Consider the following 19,670-nt stretch of genomic DNA (forward strand, 5'->3'; position numbering starts at 1 on the left):
TCTTTCTATACTTACTTGGGAGTGAAATGGAAGAAGGGATGGAATGGAGAGGATCCGTTTCCTTTTTGAACTTGGGAGTTTATAGGTAAGTGGGCAAAAATGAGCCTACGGAAGAGACTAACTTCGGTCCAGATCAGCAGCATTTGCTCTTCTGGGAACCTCAGCTGTGGGCAGCAGAGAGCTGAGGGTGTGTTCGGTAGCTGCGTGTAAAAAGGGAGGCACTGTGCTTAATGAGGTCTGCAAGCCTCGATCTTTTCATTTGACCCAGGTTTTTCTCCCTTGGATTAACCTCTCTGTGTGTTGTTGGGAAGTACTGTTCATCTGGTTGTAGCTCAGAATTTTGTACCTGGCCCAGAGGAGATTCCTGGGAGTGGAGTCTAGGTCCCCACCCGATTCTGATTGTGAGTAATGGATGCCGTTTGGATGGGAACTGTAGAGGATTTATCTTTAACGCCAGAGGGCTGGAGGTCAGAGCTGAAGCAGGTTGATTAAAATCAGTTACTCAGGGGATTTGACTGCACAACCCAAAACACAAGCTGGAGGAATCCAGCTTCTTCTCAGAACTGCCCCCAAATACTGAGGAAAGGTAGATTCGAGGTCTGCAATCCTCTCCTTGCCTCTGAACTCAGAGCTGTCATTGTCTCAAACACGCACTTGACACTAAACATACATTTTTCTCTGACATATTTGTATTGTTTTTTAAACTGTATGACAAATAGTTGTGCTGAGTGAGTTCCGGGCACCTAGCAGGCAGGCAGTAAATATTTGCTGTACATCGAAAGAATGCCGTTGGCTTGGCTGTCAGTACGGCTCCGATTCAGAACCATCCCATTGCTGGGTTCTTGAGGCTGGGAGGATTGCGCGTTGAAGGGCTGATCAAGCCCTGCCTGACCAGAAAGGTCTCTGTGAATACTCTGCTCATAGAGACCAGAAAGGTCTCTGTGAATGCTGGAACATTCTCAGACATGCTGAGCAAAAGCTACCATCGCAGGCAAGAGGGACGGTGGGGGGAAGTGCAACTGGGAGTTTTCCTAGAGACGTGGTTCCTTTGTTCTGGTAGATTTCAGCCAGAAAGAACAGCAAAATTTTACTGTCTGCAAACCACTAAGGAGCTACTCCCCTCCCCCCTTTACCTCCTTCCTTCCCAACCTGGGAATTCATTTGCTGCTTCTCTCTCCTCCTCCTCTGCCCTCGGGCAGTCCCCAGGGACAAAGCTCTTTGTTGCCAACACTCCGAGACAATACGGGATTGCACAGTCCCCAGGGCACAATCGGGGCTGTCCTCCATGGAGAGTGATCGCCCGGGCAGAGACCCCCACCTGTTGATCTCCCCCTTCCCGGGGCGAGTGGCAACCTGCATTGTGCTGGGGACGCACGCGTTTCCACAGCAGGCTCAGCAGATGGTGCTGGTGAGCAAAGCCATTCCCGTCCCTCTCGCGCCCCTCCCCACCGCCAGAGCCTCGCTGGTCTAAAGCAAAAACAGATGTTTTCATCATTTCTGGATCTGGCATGTGACTCGCAGTTCAGCAATGCGCCGACATAACCCAGAGTTGTACGTCCCCTTCATCCCCCGCAAAATAAAAATCCTGAACTTAAACGAGCCTTCCTCCTAGGCGAGCCCCTGACACATGATCTGTGTAATCCACCCGGCACATGTTTAATCGGACTCCAACTGCAACTGCCTTTGTAGCCAGCCCCGGCTCTATAATTGGGAAGTTGTCTTTTTTTCAGCGAAGACACGGGACAGCCAGACTAGCTATCTTTACACCAAGGGCTGGGAAGAGGCGCTAGCCTTTTAAAATAGCCCTGGTCTGGCTGGCTGGCGAACCTGTCTGCGTGGGAGCCGGTGAGCGGGGCCAGAACAAAACAGGAAGGCCGCGGCGGCGCACCCTGTTCCCGGCGCCCTCGGCAGGTGGCAGCATTGGCCCGAGCTGGCCTCTGCCGCTGGCCAGCCCCAAAGCAGGGCCCTTTTACTTTCGGTGGCCTCAAAATTATTAGTTCCAGATGAGTTCTTGCAATTGTAATATTTGGTTTAACCCAATCTGCCCGACTGCGTCAGCGCACGTTCAAATACAGCCGTCTGAAGTCTAACCAGACATCAGAGGCATGTTTCGGGGGTGTCAACATTCCTTACCCTTTGAAAAAATTAAAGCAAAACAAAACAAAACAAAAAAAGGAGGCTGATTTATCCCAAAACGAAAGAAGGGTGAACAGGCGTGGGGCTAGGGTGCCCGAGAGGGAGCGAGCAGTGGACATTCAGGCAAGGCGTAACAATGGAACTTTGTCCAGGAGGCCCGCTAGAGTGGAACTGGATTTATTTGTTGAACTAGGAAGGGACCTCTAGGTTCTTTGAAGGTTAGAGCAAATAAGCAAAACTGGCATGCATTTGGTTTACCAAGAGCAGAGTCCTTCAAGTCACGTAGGCTGCTATTGTCAGACACAAAACGCGTTGTTTCTGGGGCTGGGCCTCTGCTTAACACTTGGCCTGGTGTCCCAGGAAGCGGGCAGCGGAGGAGGGGGCTCCCCATCTTAGCACACAGCTTTTAGGGGCACTCTGAATGTCTGCCAAGGATGTAGACTGGGTTTCCTAAGGACAGCAGCCTAGGCCCCAGAGGACTCATTTAGAAGACAGGAGCCCTCCTGCAGGCCCTCTGGCGAGTGGACTGGCTGGAGTCTTCAAGTGTCTTGTAAACGGCCCTGCTGTGGTTTTACTGCAACACCGCGGAGCTGGACACGGGGGAGACTAGGGACCCATCCCGGTGGTCTCAGGGTATTACAGATGCATGAGCTGAGGCTAAAAGGCTCCCTCTGACCCCCAGGGCAGAGCAGCAAAATGTGCAAAGGGAGCCCAGAAATCCTGCTCCAACCACCAGCCAGGAAAGGGTGTCTCTTCCCTTAGCAGAGATGGAATAACCTGGCCTTGAAAAGACAGCCTCTGTCAAGCAGTACCCCACACCCCTTCCCCCTGCCTGCACCTCACTTTTAAATCTGTGCTCAAATTCTTCAAGCACCTCTCTTAAGGTTGCAAGAAAGATTCCTGCTAGTCGACTACAGGGAGCCTGGCCGTTTCCCTGCAGGTCTCTGGCTCAACATGGTACTGATCAAAAGCTGGCACCAGTCTGGCAGATGCTTTAAGTCCTGCATGTCGGGAGCTAGCTGCTGGTGTTGGCATCAGCCAGCCAGGCAGACAGAGCGGCCATCTTGTTAGATGTGGTTGGGGCCTCGCTTGCCACTTACCTGCTGGAGGGACCACCCCACTGTGTGGAGGAGGCCTAGGAAAGATGGTGGGACCTCCACACATCTGGTCCAATACCTCCAGAGTGTTTAGGGACCCAGACTTCCTGCTATCCTCCTTTCAGTCTGAAAACTACATGTGTCCCTGCAGATTGTTGGGAAAGTGCTGATTGTCTTGGTGGGAGCGTCACCCTGTTCCTAGAGGGGGCTAGGCCTTTGGCCTTGGAGGGAAATAGGCAAGTTAGGCATTCAGGTGAGTACAATGGTTTGAGGCCTGTGTGCCTAGAATGGCTGAGGAATTCCAGTATTCCTTTCCATTGCTTCATTTACTTTATTCCCTTCTGAGAATCAGCTTTTGGACCTGCTGTAATCCAGAAATTCTCAGTCTTGCCTACTTAAGAATTGCCTGGACCCTACCCCCAGAGCTACTGAAATCACAATGAAAAGGGGTTGGGGGATAGGGGTCATGATTTTACTCCCTGCCCAGGTGGTTGTAATGTACAGCTAGAAGCTAAAAAACAAAATTTAAAAATCACTGCATTTCTAACCCAAATTCCCTTGATTTACAGATGAGGTTCCTAAGAGTTAAGCGGCTCAGCCAAGGGCACACAAATTCAAGTCCAAGTCTGGAATTTCTGTATAAGATCTCCTTGCTCCTCAGCAATGATTGAGGCTTTTCCTCAATCTTTGAACCCATTAATGACTGAGCCAGTCACTTCTTTTCCCTGTTTAATGAAACCCTCCATCAGCCACAACCTGTGTTGCTGTTGCCTATAAGAAATTCTTCTTACAGTTGGCTTTCTGTATCCATGGGTCCTTCATCCATGGATTCAATTGGCCTCAGATACAAAATATTAAAAAAAAAAAAATATATATATATATGTATATATGGATGGCTGTATCTGTACTGAACATGTAGACTTTGTTTCTTGTCATTATTCTCTAAACAATACAGTATATCAACTATTCACATAGCATTTACATTGTATTAGGTATTATGAGTAATCTAGAGATGATTTAAAGTATATAGAAGGATGTGTGTAGGTTTTATGCAAATCCTACACCATTTCGTCTAAAGAGACTTGAGCATCCATGAATTTTGGTATCTGTGAGGGTCCTGGAACCAATTCCCCACAGATACCGAGAGAGGACAGTACTTACTGGGGAATTTTCAATTTTGTAGCTTTAAATAAAGGCTTATACTGAGACATTTAGAAATGAAAATCCAACCCCCGCCAACCCTGATTTCCCTCATTTATCACTTATGTTCCCAAAAGGGATTCGCACCTGCAGATGGCCATCATGGTGATAACCACTCTGCAATGATTTGTTTTTAGAGATGAGGCTCCTGGGCCCTAGAAAAGTTTAGTGCCATGTTTGGGCCAAAGTAGATGGCAGAGGCAAAATGAACATGGAGGCACCCACTTCCCAGCCCTTGGTGACATCACTGCTTTAATCTCACCTCTCTTCCCCTGGGGCTGCTCAAGGTGCTGTTTTCTTGTTAGTCGTCACCTGCTGGAGGTAACAAACACCCTCAGAAATATGTCTGTCCTCTGTGGGCAAGGAAGCAGTTACTGGCTTAACCCTATGTTTCTGAGAATTGGTTTGACTTGAATATTTTGAGATCTTTGATGCTTGAAGGTTGAGGAAGTTACCGTATTACCGTAACTCATTGGGAACAAGGGAGACAAAGAGCCCAGACATTGTTGTGGTCACCAGGTAAAGTGGAAAGGAAGCTGGACAGGGTGTCAGGCAACAGTGTCCTGTGTGACCTTGGACAAGCCATTGTACCACTATGGGCCCAGGTTTTTTCCTCTGGAAAAAAGCCAGGAAGTTGGACATGATCTCTGAGGTCTCTCCCAGCTCTGACATTCCATGGGACAACGAGTTCCTCATCTCTGGGACCTTCCTTTCATCGGTCAGATGTGAGGCTCTGGATTCTCTTCTCTCTCTAAGTCAATTACTCTTGAGGCATTTCCTCAGTGACCTTAGGACTAACTCATGATTTTTAAAAATGGAGCTCAGAACATGAGCAGCCACACTAAAACAATGACTTGGTTCCCTACCCAGTGCCTGGTGACTTCACAAAGGACACTTGCTGTAAGTCCCTTCTCTAGAATTCTTTCTTTTCTTAGAGGAACTGCCCAGGGATCTTGCATCACTGGGGCTCGTTTGTCCATCCACCCATTTATTCCATCTTATAAACATTTGTTAAGTACCAACTCTGCTTAAAAAAAAGGATGGGGGAAGAATGTTTATTTCTAGGAATGACTCTTCTAGATTAAGAGGCTACAGAGGCATTATAACTAAATACAGTATGTGACCTTGATTGGATCCTAGATCCAAGAAGAAGAAAAAAGCCAGAAAAGACATTTTTAAGAGAACTGTGGAAATCTGAATATAGATCTCGTAATGGGATTATTGACACATTTTTTAGATTTGATAATAGCATTGTGGTTTTACATGAGACGTTTTACATGCTGAAGTACTTAAGGATCAGTGTCATGATGTTTGCAATGTTCCTTCAAATGATGCAGAAAAAAAAGCCAATGTACCAGATGCTGATGATTGATGAATCAAGGATGGAGAGTATCAAGTGCTTATTGATTAACTCAACTTTTCTGGAGATGAGTTTTCGAAATAAAAAGTCATGACCAAAAGGGAGTGCCCCTGCCCACAGGGGGCTTCCATTTCCCATTTATTTACCCTTTTCTGCATATCAAAGGCAACCAGACATGTGAATCACTATATTTAATCCAAGGCAGAATAGAATACATGGCCAGAGGAGGTGTCAGTGGCAGATCTTGGAAGACAAAAATGGAGAGTTGTTAATTTTTCCTAGGGCTTTGATGGGGGTAAGGGAAGGCTTCTTAATGGGGCAGTATTTGAGTTAGGTATAGAAAGGTGTGTACAGTTTCAATAGGAAAAGGGCAAGGTGGGGGCGGGATTTTAGGCTGAAGGGACAATGGAAGCAAAGTTACAGAGCCTGCAGTTGTTTAGGGCACAGAGGTTACTCTATGTGACTGGAAGGTAGTAGGTATGGGGAGGGATATAATGGGGTATAAATGTTGCTTGGTGTCTGACAATGGGTGCCTCAAAAGCCATACGGCAATTAAAACTCTGACCTCAAGAAGAGATAAACCAAACGTGTCTTTCATGCTGCACCCACAAGTAGCTGCAGTATAACCACCAACCACCAACACTTAGTTGTCTAACTAATGAATTTTCTGTGGCAAACTCCTGCCCATTCTTCAAAACTAGCACATAAGATTCCTCTCTAAAGTTTTACCCAGCCTCTGCAGATAGAACTAGTCACTCTGGCCTTTTCTGTTTCTGTTCCTGAAGTCCATTCACACTCATCACGATGTCATCAGGAGCAGGTAAGTTCAGTCTTGACAAGAGCCAGTTCTGCCAACTTTCTCTAGAATGCACTCACTGGTTCTTATTCTTTTTTTTTTTTTTTTTTTTTGAGATGGAGTCTTGCTCTGTCACCCAGACTGGAGTGCAGTGACGTGATCTTGGCATCACTGCAACCTCCGCTTCCTCGGTTCAAGTGATTCTCCTGTCTCAGCCTCCCAAGTAGCTGGCATTATAGGCGTCCATCACCTTGCCTATTTTTTTTTTTTTTTTTGTATTTTTAGTAGAGACAGGGTTTCACCCTGTTGGTCAGGCTGGTCTCGAACTCCTGACCTCAGGTGATCTGCCCTCGGCCTCCCAAAGTGCTGGGATTACAGCCGTGAGCCACCGCGCCCGCGCCCGGCCCACTGCTTCTTATTCTTATCCTTTTTGGATCACCAGTCCTTTGGCTCCACAACTCAGCTCCCCACACTTACTTGCCTCAGGCTCTGCTTGCTAGGATAACCAGGCAGTGGTCACACGGTTTTTTGATATCTTCATGTTACCTTGGTTTGCCAGCTCCATGGATCGAGAGCTTGCAGGAAAGAGGCCTGGCTGCTGCCCAGCTTATGCCAGGGCCCCGCATCAGCTGGGTTGTCAGTGGGACTTCACCAGCATGGAAATAAGAGCATTTCTTCCTCCATATTCCCAGATAAATTTTGTATACCTTTATTGCTACAGTCCCTATCATCTTGTATTGTGATTTTTTTTTTTTTTTTTGCCTGTTTTCTCTGCTATACCATGAGTCCCTAAAGGGCAATCTTATATCTTAGTCAGCTTTGAATCACCAGAACTTAGCATACTTCCTGATACTTAGCAGGTGCTCAATAAATGCTTATTGCAAGAATGAGTGGATAAATGAATGGATGGAAGGAGAAGTATCTTTTCATTGACATCCATTTAGATTCCTACATCATTTGTCCTTTATCTGAATGCATAATTAAGAATTGATTATGTGTTTAGAAACCAACAACCATAAATAGGCCACGGAGAGTCTCCCTTATTGAAGTTTCATTTCTGTGTGCACTTGTATTAATGCATTAAGTATGGCTCCCTTGGACAGTGAGAGCCTCTAGTGGTGTTCCTCTGGGAAGCTGTTTTTCCAATGCATGTAGAAGAGATGAACTCTGCCGTGGAAATCACACGGGATTGCAAAAATGTATCAACACAGAGCTTGGGAAAAGAGTTCAGTCATAAATTATAGTAACAAGACTTTGCTCCTCAATGTGGCCCTTTTCACTAGCAAATCCACCCAAAATGTAGCAAAGACTAATTAAATTAAAGACTGCTAAAAAATCACATTCCTGCTCAATCTGTATGAAAAAACTTTGTCATCACATCCACAAGGGTATGGCCGTTTCACCTCTGTTTGACACACCAGTAAATTGTGTGCTGAGAGACAAAGGCACCAACTTCAGAGCACAAAGCAGTTTCCATGAAGAGCTCAGGCCAGGAACCAAGGGATCTGTTCTGATCACTAAATAACCATCCCTTGTCCATGTAACAGATGGTGAGTAATTGTGTTGGCTTGTGTAATTTGTCCTGGCAGTGTTTCCTTAATGACTGTTTTCAAAATATTCTCTCTGTCCCTGTCCCTCACCCCCAGGCCCCTATCTCTAAAGGATAAGAAACAAGTCTCCAGTTGATTTCATAATTCAGAACCAAGCTGACCATGTTTATGTGGTTCTTATAGAAAAATAAAAGTTTCATACTGGATCCAACAATAGCTTAAATCCCACGCAGGACAACTGACAATGGCTTGGGTGATTGGTTCCACTGCCCAGGAATGGATACCTGGAAAGCTGATTGGGCTTAGGGACTGGACGTTGTGACAGAGAGGTCTTGTCATCTCTTGATTCCACCTTCTCAAACTAGGAGCACCAGAATTCTCTCTCTACTAATGATGAAACCTGTGACCAAGGAATCACCTACCACACTCTCTGCTGAGCAGTATTCACGGAGCCATTTTGATTCAGCTAGGCTCAATGAAATTCAGTGATTATTTGTTGTTGAGGTGCTCTCAGGAATAAGATGCCACACCAGGTGCTGTAGGGCCGTGGTATTATGAACTAGACATTGATCCTTTCCTCAAGGCTGTCTAGATCTATAGCCATCTCTACCCCAACTTCTTGTAGGACCACAGAACTGATTTCCTCTTTCAGATTTTGTTAGATAAATTGGGTGTAGAGGAAGGAGACCCCAGAAAATATGAATATGAGTGGTGATTATATTCAGTTGAAAATCTTGAATAAAAGCGGGTATGCCTGGCTCTGAATTTAATTTTTCAAGGCTGATTCCCTTAGAAATATTATTTCTAAATATGATTATTTCTAAATTCCCTGGCTTCAGACACAGTCACCCTCTGCCTGCCATTCAGAGGACTGGTGATAAGAGTGCTACAAATGGTACTTCCATTATTTTGTGACATTCCTCTTCACTTGACTTTGGTGGGGAATCCACAGCCATCAGAACAGAGAGTTGGAACTGGGGGCACTGGATGAAGACCCGTTGATAGAGAGACAGATGTTGACAATCAGGGTTTTCAGAGAGGCTAAAAGAAAATGTTAGTAGTCTTTATATAGTGGAGTTCAGGCACCCCTATTTAAAAGGGAGTGATAAGTTTGAAATTAATTTACATGCACCTGTAAAACACTCAAAAATACATCGTACAATTAAGCACCCAATGCCCCAGTGCCCTCTGTAAGTACCTGGATACCCCAGTGTCCTCTGAAGAGTGTGATCCAACCCATTTTCCATCTTCCAGCATGAAAACAGGAAAATAAAGGAGGCTGCCCACCACCTTTCAGAGTCAATGGATTTTGAACGTTGTCAAATGATCCTCCTGCCAACTCAGCCACAGGAAAGTATTGCTTGAGAGTTGCTTCCACTGCCCGTCACATCCTAACCTTGGCTCCAGCAAGCCCTCTCCACACCCTCTGTTCTAGCCATGCTGAGTTGCCTTATTCTTTAACAAGCCCACCTTGTCCCATTCTATCCTGTACTCCCTGTTCATGCCATTCCTTGTGTTGTTGGCTGATTTTCCTTCTATGTTTTGTGTAAATCTTTGTATTTTCCATGACAACCAGCACAGGTCACTGCACATGGTATATGTTCAATAAACGTTTATTGGATGAATGATTAATTTTCTTCTCCATATTATATTCAAAAAGAATTAATTAAAGGATTAGCTGTATGAGGCACAGTGCCAGGTGCTCTGTTGAGATAATTACACGAAGGGTCCCTGTCCCTAAGTAGCTTCACATCTAAAACTGTTAAACAGGTATAAACACTCATCTGTAGCAGCCAGTGTGACCTGGGTTCTTAACCTGAAATCTACTGACAAGCCTCTCCCCCAAGCAGTGTGTGAATGAGTCTACGAAGCCTCTGAAGTGATATGGAAAATGTTGCATATATGGATATTTTGGGGATAAGGTCCACAACTGCTGTGAGAGTTAGGGCATAAGAGATGGTGAGAAGTAGCAGATTCTGGATTTTGTTTTGGACTTATTGATTTATTGATTGATTTTCTTTATCTTGGATTTTCTCTTTGAGTGATTGGATGGGTGTCCTGCCATGTACTGAGGGAGTAAGGATTTGCTGGTGGATGTGGGAGCAGACCTGAAGAAGAGGAAAGTCAACATATAAACAGTAAGTAAGCTTGAGATATCTATTAGGTATCCAAGCTTAGATGTCAGAGAGAAGTTGGATGTAGGGAACTGAGCTCAGAAGAGAACTGGGCTGGAACTATAAATTTGAAAATTGTCAGCACATAGATGGTACTTAAAGTCATTGTGTTGGATGTCACTCAGGAGAAGAGAGGACCAGGGAATAAGCCACAGGACTTTCTGAGACATGAAGGAACAAGATCCAGCAAAGCAGGCTGAGACGGAGGCGTCACTGAGTTAGGAGGAAAACCCGGTGACTGTGTTATCCTTGAAGCCCAGAGAAGACAGTGTTAAGAAGGGAGCACTGGTCAGCCATGTAAAGTTTCACTCCTAGAAACGATGTCACCTTCACGCATGTATTTACTTGTCTGTCTCACTGACTAGACCCATTTTCCAAGTCCAGCTCAAGTTCAGACTGTACAGGAATCACATTTATCTTAGAATCGGCAGGGCACAGCACAAAGCTGGGCACATAATTGGTGCTTGCTCATTGTCTAATGAATTGAAAGAAAGAAGGAAAGAAAAAGAAAGAAAGAAGGAAAGGAAGGAAGGAAGGAAGGAATCTCAAAGGCCAAGCAGGAGAAAAAAATACCCTTAAAGCTGAGGCTTCAGGGGCTGTGATAGCATTGTTTTAGCATGCTTTTGGAACAGTGTAGGAGCTGGTATGGTATGATGTGTCTCCATGCAGCAGGAGGCAGGACAGTCGCACTGCTATGTCAAAGAGCTGGAGCCCTTGGTAGGACATGTACCCAACAATGTCATTTGTGCACAAGGGAACTTGGCTGGGGAGCAACTGCACTTCCACCTCCACCATCTGCTTAGTTAATTCCCAGCCCGCTGGCTCCAGTGTCTCTTACCTCTTAATTACCAGCCTTGGCTCCCACCTGGCTCAAGAGACCAGCTTTGCTTCCCTGTTGCATTTTAAGCAGTGACCTGACAAAGCCTATCTTTCCTGGCTGAGATTTCCTTTGGTCGCCTTCAGCCAGCCCTTTCCTTTTGGGATATCCTGCCTTACCCATGTAGTAGTTCAGAGCAGCCTGACATCCAGGTGGCTCTGGCGGCTCTGAGCTAGTTCTGTCCACTCAGGGACAATGCCTCACAGGGCAAAGTGGCATTTAGAGCCTTTGAGAGTAACTGGCACAGGATAAAACCAATCAAGAGGGCAGTTCAGAGATGCTAGGACCCGTGGCATAGTCTGTCATTGGTGGACTTTCCAAGTCAGGGTGACGGTAATTACCTGAATCCCTGGATGCTTTCTTTGTACAATGTTCTGACATCCTGGAAAAGAGCCTACCTTAGTCAGTTCATCTCAGCCCAGATACTGCCTATTCTTGAACTATCCCTGCTCTAAAAGAATTTCAATGTTTTTCCTTTTTGAGGGTGGGTGACCTTGGATTGACGGCATCTTGGTTCAGAGCATGACCTCAGAATGGAGAGCTTTCTCCAGCTGAACTGACGAAATTTGCCTCCTCTTAACCCTCTTAGCTTTTTTCTTAAATTCCAGTCAATAGAGAAACTCCAAAATTTACCCTTCTTCTGAATTGAGTTGCTTTTATTCTATAGATATTTTAGTCTTTTCCTCTGTGTCAACTTTGATGACCCTGACAGTGAAGGTGAGCATGATACCTAGATTTCTGAGTGTCATCTTCTCATCAGGTGCTCAGATGAGAGCTCCTATGCTAGGTCCTTTGGACAACAGAGAAAACCCATGAAGGATATGCATTCTAGGTAAATAGTCAAAATAAGATGCTTGAAGGTGGATTGAATTATATAAACTATCTCATATGCCCCAGATGCTTGTGACAGCCCCCAACAGGTAAGTGCATGTGAGCATTCCAGGGGACAGGGGATTTTATTTAAAAGCCCAAAGGAAAATGTTCATGTCTTTTTATTTCCAAGCATCTCCCAATGTATCTTATTTAATCTTTACTAGAATAATCCTACAGGGAAAGGAAGGAGAGTGGAATAGCTTGCTCCTCCTCACCTTTTACCTTTTTATAGATGGGTAACTGAGACGTAGAAGGAATGATCTGGGACTTGAACCTGGGTCTTCAGATTCCCACCACAGGGAGAAGTTCTTTGAGGTTGGGAGGCGTCATATGTAATACCTGGCTCATCCATCTTGGATGAAGATGGTAGAAAGCTGCACTGTGAATAGGGATTCAACTCGATATCCACCCATCTGGTGGATATCAGAATCTCCAGAGTGGGCAAAGGAGGAAAAAAAAATCTAGTGTTTTTCAGAAAAATATATTCATTATACATTCCTGCTTAGAAAGTGAATGTTTATAATATAAACTATCTAGCAAAAGTTCTAGCAAAATCTTGACTAATATGGTATGGGTAAAAAAAATACTGAAAACCGGTTTGATCTTTTTTGTCCTCTATGTCTACCAAAGAGTTGTGGTCTCTGGAGCTGGGACAGCTACCTCACTGCATGACCATCAACCCACTATACCCTGATAGAGTGTAGAGCTAGAAGTAGCTCCAGAGGAATCAGCTATCATCAGAGACTTTACTACCAATTTGTAGTCTCAGATGGAGTTGACTTCTGGTGAACTGGTGGACTGAGGCTGACCTATTAATCAACAGGTCTTACTAAGCCCATGTCCAGTACTATGCTAGGTCTTTAGACAACAGAGAAAACCCACGAAGGGTGTGTATTCTAGGTAAGGAGTCAAAATAAAATGCTTAAAGTTGGACTGAACTACATAAACGATTAGACAGGTTCATAAAAAAGAGTAATTCTGGGCCGAGCATGGTGGCTTATGCCATGCAATTTGATAGGCTGAGGCAGGCAGATTGCCTGAGATCAGGAGTTCGAGACCAGTCTGGCCAACACGATGAAACCCCGTCTCTACTAAAAATGCAAAAAAATTAGCCGGATGTGGTGGCATGCACCTGTAATCCCAGCTACTCAGGAGGCTGAGACAGGGGAATTGTTTGAACCAGGGAGGTGGAGGTTGCAGTGAGCTGAGATTGTGCCACTGCACTCCAGCCTGGGTGTTAGAGCAAGACTCCATCTCAAAAAAAAAAAAAAAAAAAAAAAGGTAGTTCTGTATATGATGTATTCGGCATTTGAATATTAAATACTTGCTATGTGCTAAATTTCCTATATCAGGTGTTGAAAATGTAAGGTGTCAAAATAGGCAGGATAAGCTACGCTGTGCTGAAGTAACAGCAGTCCCCAGATTTTAAAGCTTTAACACAACAAAGGGTTAATTTTGCTCAGCTAATACATCCAATAAGGGTATAGGGAATGGTCTGCTCCACACAGTCACTCAGGGACCCATACAGATGGGAGCTCCCCATATTGTGGCTGAACTTTAATATAGCATACATGAAATATTTGATGAACACTAACAGTTTCTGCGACACGTGGGAGTAGATATAAAGATAGATAGTCCCTACCCTCAATTCCTGTTCAAAACTATGACACAAAACAGATGGTGCTAAGCACCATCAGAGAGATACAGATAAAGTGCTGAGTTAGTTGAGAGACTGGACAGATTGGTGGGACTGAATCCAGGACAGGATTTTGGAGAACATGGCATTACAGCCTGAAGGATTGGTAGGTTTTGAAAGACTCTTTGAACAAAGGCATGCTGGTAGAAAAGCAACATAGAACAGCAAATAGTTTGCTTGAGGGCAGGATCTGAGATGAGGAGGAAGGATATCAAGGACAATGATAACTGAGTGCCAAGTATATGCTAGGCCCGGTTTTAAGTGCTTCACGTATAGTAACTCATTTAGTCATCTCAACAGTCCTTTGTCGAAACTGGGGCCCAAAGATTTTAAGTATTATTTAAGTTAATTTGCCCAAGTCCACAGCAGTACTATAAGGCAGAGCTAAGCTTGTCCCCGAGGCCATCTGACTCCAGAGTGGGTGCTGTTACAGGTAAGGCCCAGATTCCAGAGGGCAATGAACACCAGCCTAAGGCACCCGAACATTCACTCTGAAGGCAGGGGGCACCATGGAAGGCTTCAAAGGAGGAGAGTGACATGATCAGATTCGCAATTAAATCATAAATGGCCCAGGTCCCTAAAGTGTGAAGACATGGGAGAAGAGGAGAAGGGGACTTGAGCTGGATTCTGAGTGATGGGGATGCTATGATCATATCAGAGAGAAATAAAGGACTTTCCAGGCAAGGGACAAGCCCGCTGGGGAGGTAGAAGGAATAAATGTGGATTGGAGCAAGATAGTGAGATTTGTTTGACTATGTTGGGAGTAGGTTTCATAGAATGGGGACAGATAGGGCAAAGCAATGTGGTGAGGGATTTTAAAGTCAGACTAAGGAGTTTGGTTTGATTTACTAAGAGGGAAAGAGACATGGACCACTTTGAAGACACAGCCAAGAAATGTGTTAAGAGGTGTCTCCTTGCCCTTCACTGTCCCCAGCCTGAGCCTGGTCTTGGCCCCAACACACCTGGCATTTCAAAGCCTGGGGCATTTTCAAAGCAAACCCGAAAGGCTCGTTGCCATTCTTTCAAAAGATCGCCTCTTTTCTACAAGCAATAAAATAATTAAAGTCAGGTTGTTGTATTTTCTTTTTTTAAATTTTTACAAAAGCCATTACAAAGGTGTGAAATATTAGACACTTACGCATCTGTGAATAAGATTGTAGGCTAAAACGTGTGAGTTCCCATCTCAGCTAATGAAACAGAATATGGTTTTAATTTTTGAACTGCAAAAATGTTCTGCCTTTTTTGTCATCCCTACAGAAGACTTCATATTTTAATAATTCAGTGCAGCCTAATTACTTTAATTAATCACCTTCTTTTCAAAGATGTCAGTGGGCTTCGTTATTTTCTTGTTACTGTGGGTACTATTGGGAGTTTTAGGGAATTTAAAAAATATATATGTAATAACCAAGGTTAACTCTTTCATGAACTTGGAAATGTGTATGCTTTTCCTTAGAGTTCTCTGTCATTCACAAATGGTGGACGAGGTCATGCCCATAAACTGCTTTCTCCTCCATCCCTTTCCCTCCCTATGACTGGTTAACAAAGTCATCTCTAGTCATGCTGTGCCTTAAAAACTGTTGTCTGGAGACAAAAGTAAAATGCTATTTAGAGCAAGTCAATATTTTTGCATCTTTCTGAGTCATGATGAATATACTGGGAATGACAATAGCTTTTATTGTACAATCAATATAATTTGCTTCCCTTGCTGGAAAACATAATTAGCTTATAGGTCACGCAGTGGCAATGAAAATGTGCTCATTTCTAAAGTCTGTTCGTGGGTGGAGGGTCCTTTCTGATCCAAGTGGGAGGTGTTCCTTTCTGGTTCCTGACCCAGGTTGATCGGGTGTCACTAAGCAGCTCTCTTAACTTGTGGGGCCCTTGTTAATTTCTTGCACCCAGGAATGACTACGCTTTTATACCGAGTTAATAATAAATAAGTTGGATATTTGGAGGCTTCAAGTTAGAGCCTGGCTTTGAATGCAATCCATTTTGCTTAAATGACAGAGCTCTAGTATTGATTCTTCAACTGGTCTGATAGTCTTTTTTGTCTTTTTTTTTTTTTTTTCCTCCATGAAAGGGAGAGCTCAGATCTTATGATTTTCACACATTTTCCTCAGTAAATATAGAAAGGTTCCTAATTAATAAATAACTCATTAATGCATTGAGATATAGGGAAAGAGATGCCTTGCCACCTTCCTTCTTCTTTCCGGGGACCTGTTTATTCCCCTTGATGGCTGCTCAGCTCCCCAGTCCCCAGTGGAGGCTGCCTGCAACCTCATTCCTGTGCAGTTTACCCTCCCTGGCACCAGGCTCTGAAGCCTCTGCTTAGTTTGGGTGAGGCAGCTTTGTAAGCAGTATGAGGTTTTATGAGAACTGAGAACAAAGTGAGGTCTGAGTGGAGTCTTTGACTGCAGTGCATCTCACAGGATTCCTGGTTAAAAAACAAACAAACAAAAAAGCTGCAGAGAGACCTCCCATTTGGGGCTCAGGGTGAATGCTTTTATTTTAAAATGCTGACTGTCTGAAATCAGATTTATTCAACCTGGACTTTGGCTTTGAACTGAGGCACACATGCTACCTGTCACCTGAAGAGTGCAATTAAGCTCTGCACTTGGAGCTATGTTTTCTATCAATGCTGAGGGGTGGACGTGAACAGTGCGTGGGATTCGTTTGGCTGAAAGAACAAGAAAGGCCTATTAAAAACAATTCCCTTTTTGTTTCATTTCTTCCCATTTTCTGCCCACACCCCACCCTCCTTTTTCCCAAATCGCCAACAACCTGAGAAGTCACAGAAATCAGTAAGAAATAAATCAATAATCAGATCAGTTCCTGGATGATCATCATAAATCAATAATCGGATCAATTCCTGGATGCTATGGATTCAATAAAGGCTTGTGAATGAAAACCCGTTAGTCCTTTTGAGTCTCCTAACATTTTTCTATTGCAATCAGAGATGTTAATTGGTTGAAACTGCCTGCGGTCTTAGGAAGTGCTCCGATTACAAAAAGAAATCCTTTTATGTTGCTGGACTCCAGCCACAAAATCTCTGATGTTAGGAATCTGGCAGAGGTTGAGCCCCCTCCAGGGTGTAAATAAACTGACCAGGTCTATAACCCAATAGAAGTCAATTTATTATGTGTGTGTGTTTCAAGTCACTCAGCCCAAACCCTGCCCATGTATTAAAGAAAAGGTGTCGGTTACAGCCAGAGCCCAGACAATGGAATATTGCAACGGAGGCCCCGCAATGATTGTCAAGTCTACACAGTCAATGGAGGAGATGAGGGGGACCTGTGGAGATCGATATTTCTCTTCCTGCCCAGATTTGCAAGGCTCTGCCTAGAATCAAGCAGCTAAGCATGACTGGCACACAGAACTGCTTACTTTGCTAGCTGGGAGGCTGAGACGCAAACGGCTTAAGTGGGGGAACGTTTTATAGCCTCCGTCTGGAAGTCCCAGTGACATTCTCTGCTGTACTGATAACGCATGAGCCCACATGCTTGTTATCAGAACTAGAGGTTTCGCTGGGCCACATCTTGCCCTGACTCAGTGAAATGCTTAGGGCAGTGTGTTGGGAGGCGGCTCAGAAGTGTTGGGCAGGGAACACGTTGGGCCCCTCGTTTCCGCACACAGAGCAGTCTCACTTACACTGTAAAAGGTTGTTTGGGGTTCACCTAATCTCGAGGCTGGAGGAAGCATCCCGGTGCCCCTCCACCCTCATCCCTGCCTCCCTGCCTCCAGCTCTAGCATACTTGTATTCCCCAAACGGTGTGTGGCAGCATGGCGAGGGTGTGAAATGTACCTGGCCTCGTTTGCATACCTCTCCAGACTGCCAGTAACAGTGAGCTATTAGTGAAACCCAGGACAGTCTGAACAAAGCTGCCTCTTAATTGCTCATTCTCAGCCTTGGTCCATCGAGCACCACTACCCACCTACACCTTAAAAAAATAGACCAACGAAACCTCCCATAAATTTACAATACCCCACTTTAACACAGAAAACGCAATAATAGTCCAGCCGGGAGAGTCTTTTTTTTTTTTTCTTTTGGTGGCTTTTTTCCCCCCTCCATCCCCTTCATTCTCATTGGTTTCTGCCAAGTCCCAAAGAACCAATGGGATCCCTCTTCTTCATTCATGTCCTAGCAACAAGCTCTGTTCCGATCTTTCTCTGCCAAACTAACACCTGAAAAATTACATCATGAATAATGGCAAAAGCAGCAAGGGCCAGAGAAGGGCTTTTTTTTTTCATCTGTCTGCTGCAGAGTTCATTTAAGGTGTTTTAGTCTAGATTCTTAAAGCGACAATGTCTTAGATTTTTGCTGATCTTTTTCAACACATTGGTTAACATAAGCAATATAAAATGAACAGTAATTGAATGCAGCAAAAGGCCTTTAGGTGAAGTGGGGAAAACACATTTTGTTAAGGGTGTTCCTTATATATTCCTTTCAACAGTCTTCATTTAGGGAAGCCCCTGAAGTGGAGAAGTAGATTGTTCATATGGTATAGTCTTTGAGAAAGGACTAAAATACTGCAAACCACACAAGCCGCCCACCCACTCTCCCATACAAAAATGCACCCCTTCCTGGTGGCTTCTCTCACTCAAGTTACCTATACCCAAGGCCCTTTCTATTCCTACTTTGGAATAAAGAATCCATTCTGTTAAGGGGGTCTTGGAGCCAAGGAAGGAATTGCCTTGTGAATTTGCAAAAGGTGTGGGGTTGTTGGGGTAAAGAGCCACAGGGTGGGGGTGCTGGGAGCACGTGTGTGTCTGTGCACGTGCAGGACTGCTGATGCAGACAGGCAGCTGGGGAAATGCAAGAACAACGAGATCCAGATGACCAGGGAGGGAGGGGGTTGGTAGAGAAATCAGAAAGGGGAGCTAAGGTGATAAGGAGTGGGTGCAGGGCAGGGAAGGAGGCCAGGAGAGGAAAGCAACTGCACAGGCAGACTTGTTCTGTCCAAATGGGCGAAGTTTCTAATGCAAATGTCCACTTCTAGGCATTTCTCAAGACCCAGACGCTGATTTGACACTTCCGGCTTCCCCACCCCACCCAGTCTAGTGCAGACAGGGAGCAGAAACTCAGACACAAAGAACTGCAGCCTGTGCAGGCAGCAAGTGGGAGAAGGGTGGGTGCTCAGCACCTGCCAGGCATCCATGTGCACCGTGCATTGCCTGCCCAGCACCCTGGCCCCTCAGTGCTAGGCACTGGCACCTATGCACGCTAGCTTCCTGGTTTCCTTGTAAGCATGTGTGAAGTGCTGGCAGCATGAGCTGGGGAAGGGCCCCTGAGGCCTTCTCGGGTGCCTGGAGACACAGAAAATAGATCTATTTGGTGTCTGGCCCCGACCGGAGTTTGCAGCTTGCTTCAGCCATGCCTTGGCAGTAGAGTGGTTAGAGGTGCTGGCAGACAGTCACAGTCAGCCTGAGTTCTTGTGAAACTTCGTGACTATATAAGGCCTGGGAAGGAAAGAGAATGATGCCAACTTAAGGGATGGGATGGTGAAAGAATGGGGAGAGTGCAGGGAAGGCCACTTTTGTTGCAGAGCTAGAGATATTCCCCTTTATCCACCCACAGCAGGTTGCAGTAACAGTAACTTCTCCTGCAGTTGTGCCATCAATTGCGTGATAAAGGAGGAATCCCGAAGCGGGTAGGTAGATGGGGTGCTGGACCAGGCTCCTGCAGGAGTAGATGCTCTTTCTCTGGTGACTTGCTTGACAGTGGCCTCCCCCACTGGTCAGAGTCAGCTGGCTTTAACGTGGGCCAGCAAGAAGACCCTGAAGTCTGAAGTCTCAAATATCTTTGATGAGTATCACATCAGATACAGAAGACTTAGGTCACCTAGCCTGAGGGGCAGTTTTGGAGAAAGGGATGGCCGGGTAGGCTAGGCCAGTGAAAAGGCAAGAGGAGCAAGGA

The 19,670-nt window shown here is 45.1% G+C and overlaps 1 long non-coding RNA gene across 1 annotated transcript in view; it reads left to right on the plus strand.

The window, feature by feature from the left end:
* Positions 1-19,670, plus strand: part of LOC112135470 (uncharacterized) — a 261,078-nt gene that overhangs the window by 14,776 nt on the left and 226,632 nt on the right. Inside the window, exon 2 of the long non-coding RNA XR_010141753.1 lies at positions 10,182-10,277. This is a non-coding gene — a long non-coding RNA (uncharacterized LOC112135470). The remainder of the gene's footprint in view (positions 1-10,181; positions 10,278-19,670) is intronic.

Source organism: Pongo abelii, chromosome 9, assembly GCF_028885655.2.
Source record: "Pongo abelii isolate AG06213 chromosome 9, NHGRI_mPonAbe1-v2.0_pri, whole genome shotgun sequence".
NCBI lineage: Eukaryota > Metazoa > Chordata > Mammalia > Primates > Hominidae > Pongo > Pongo abelii.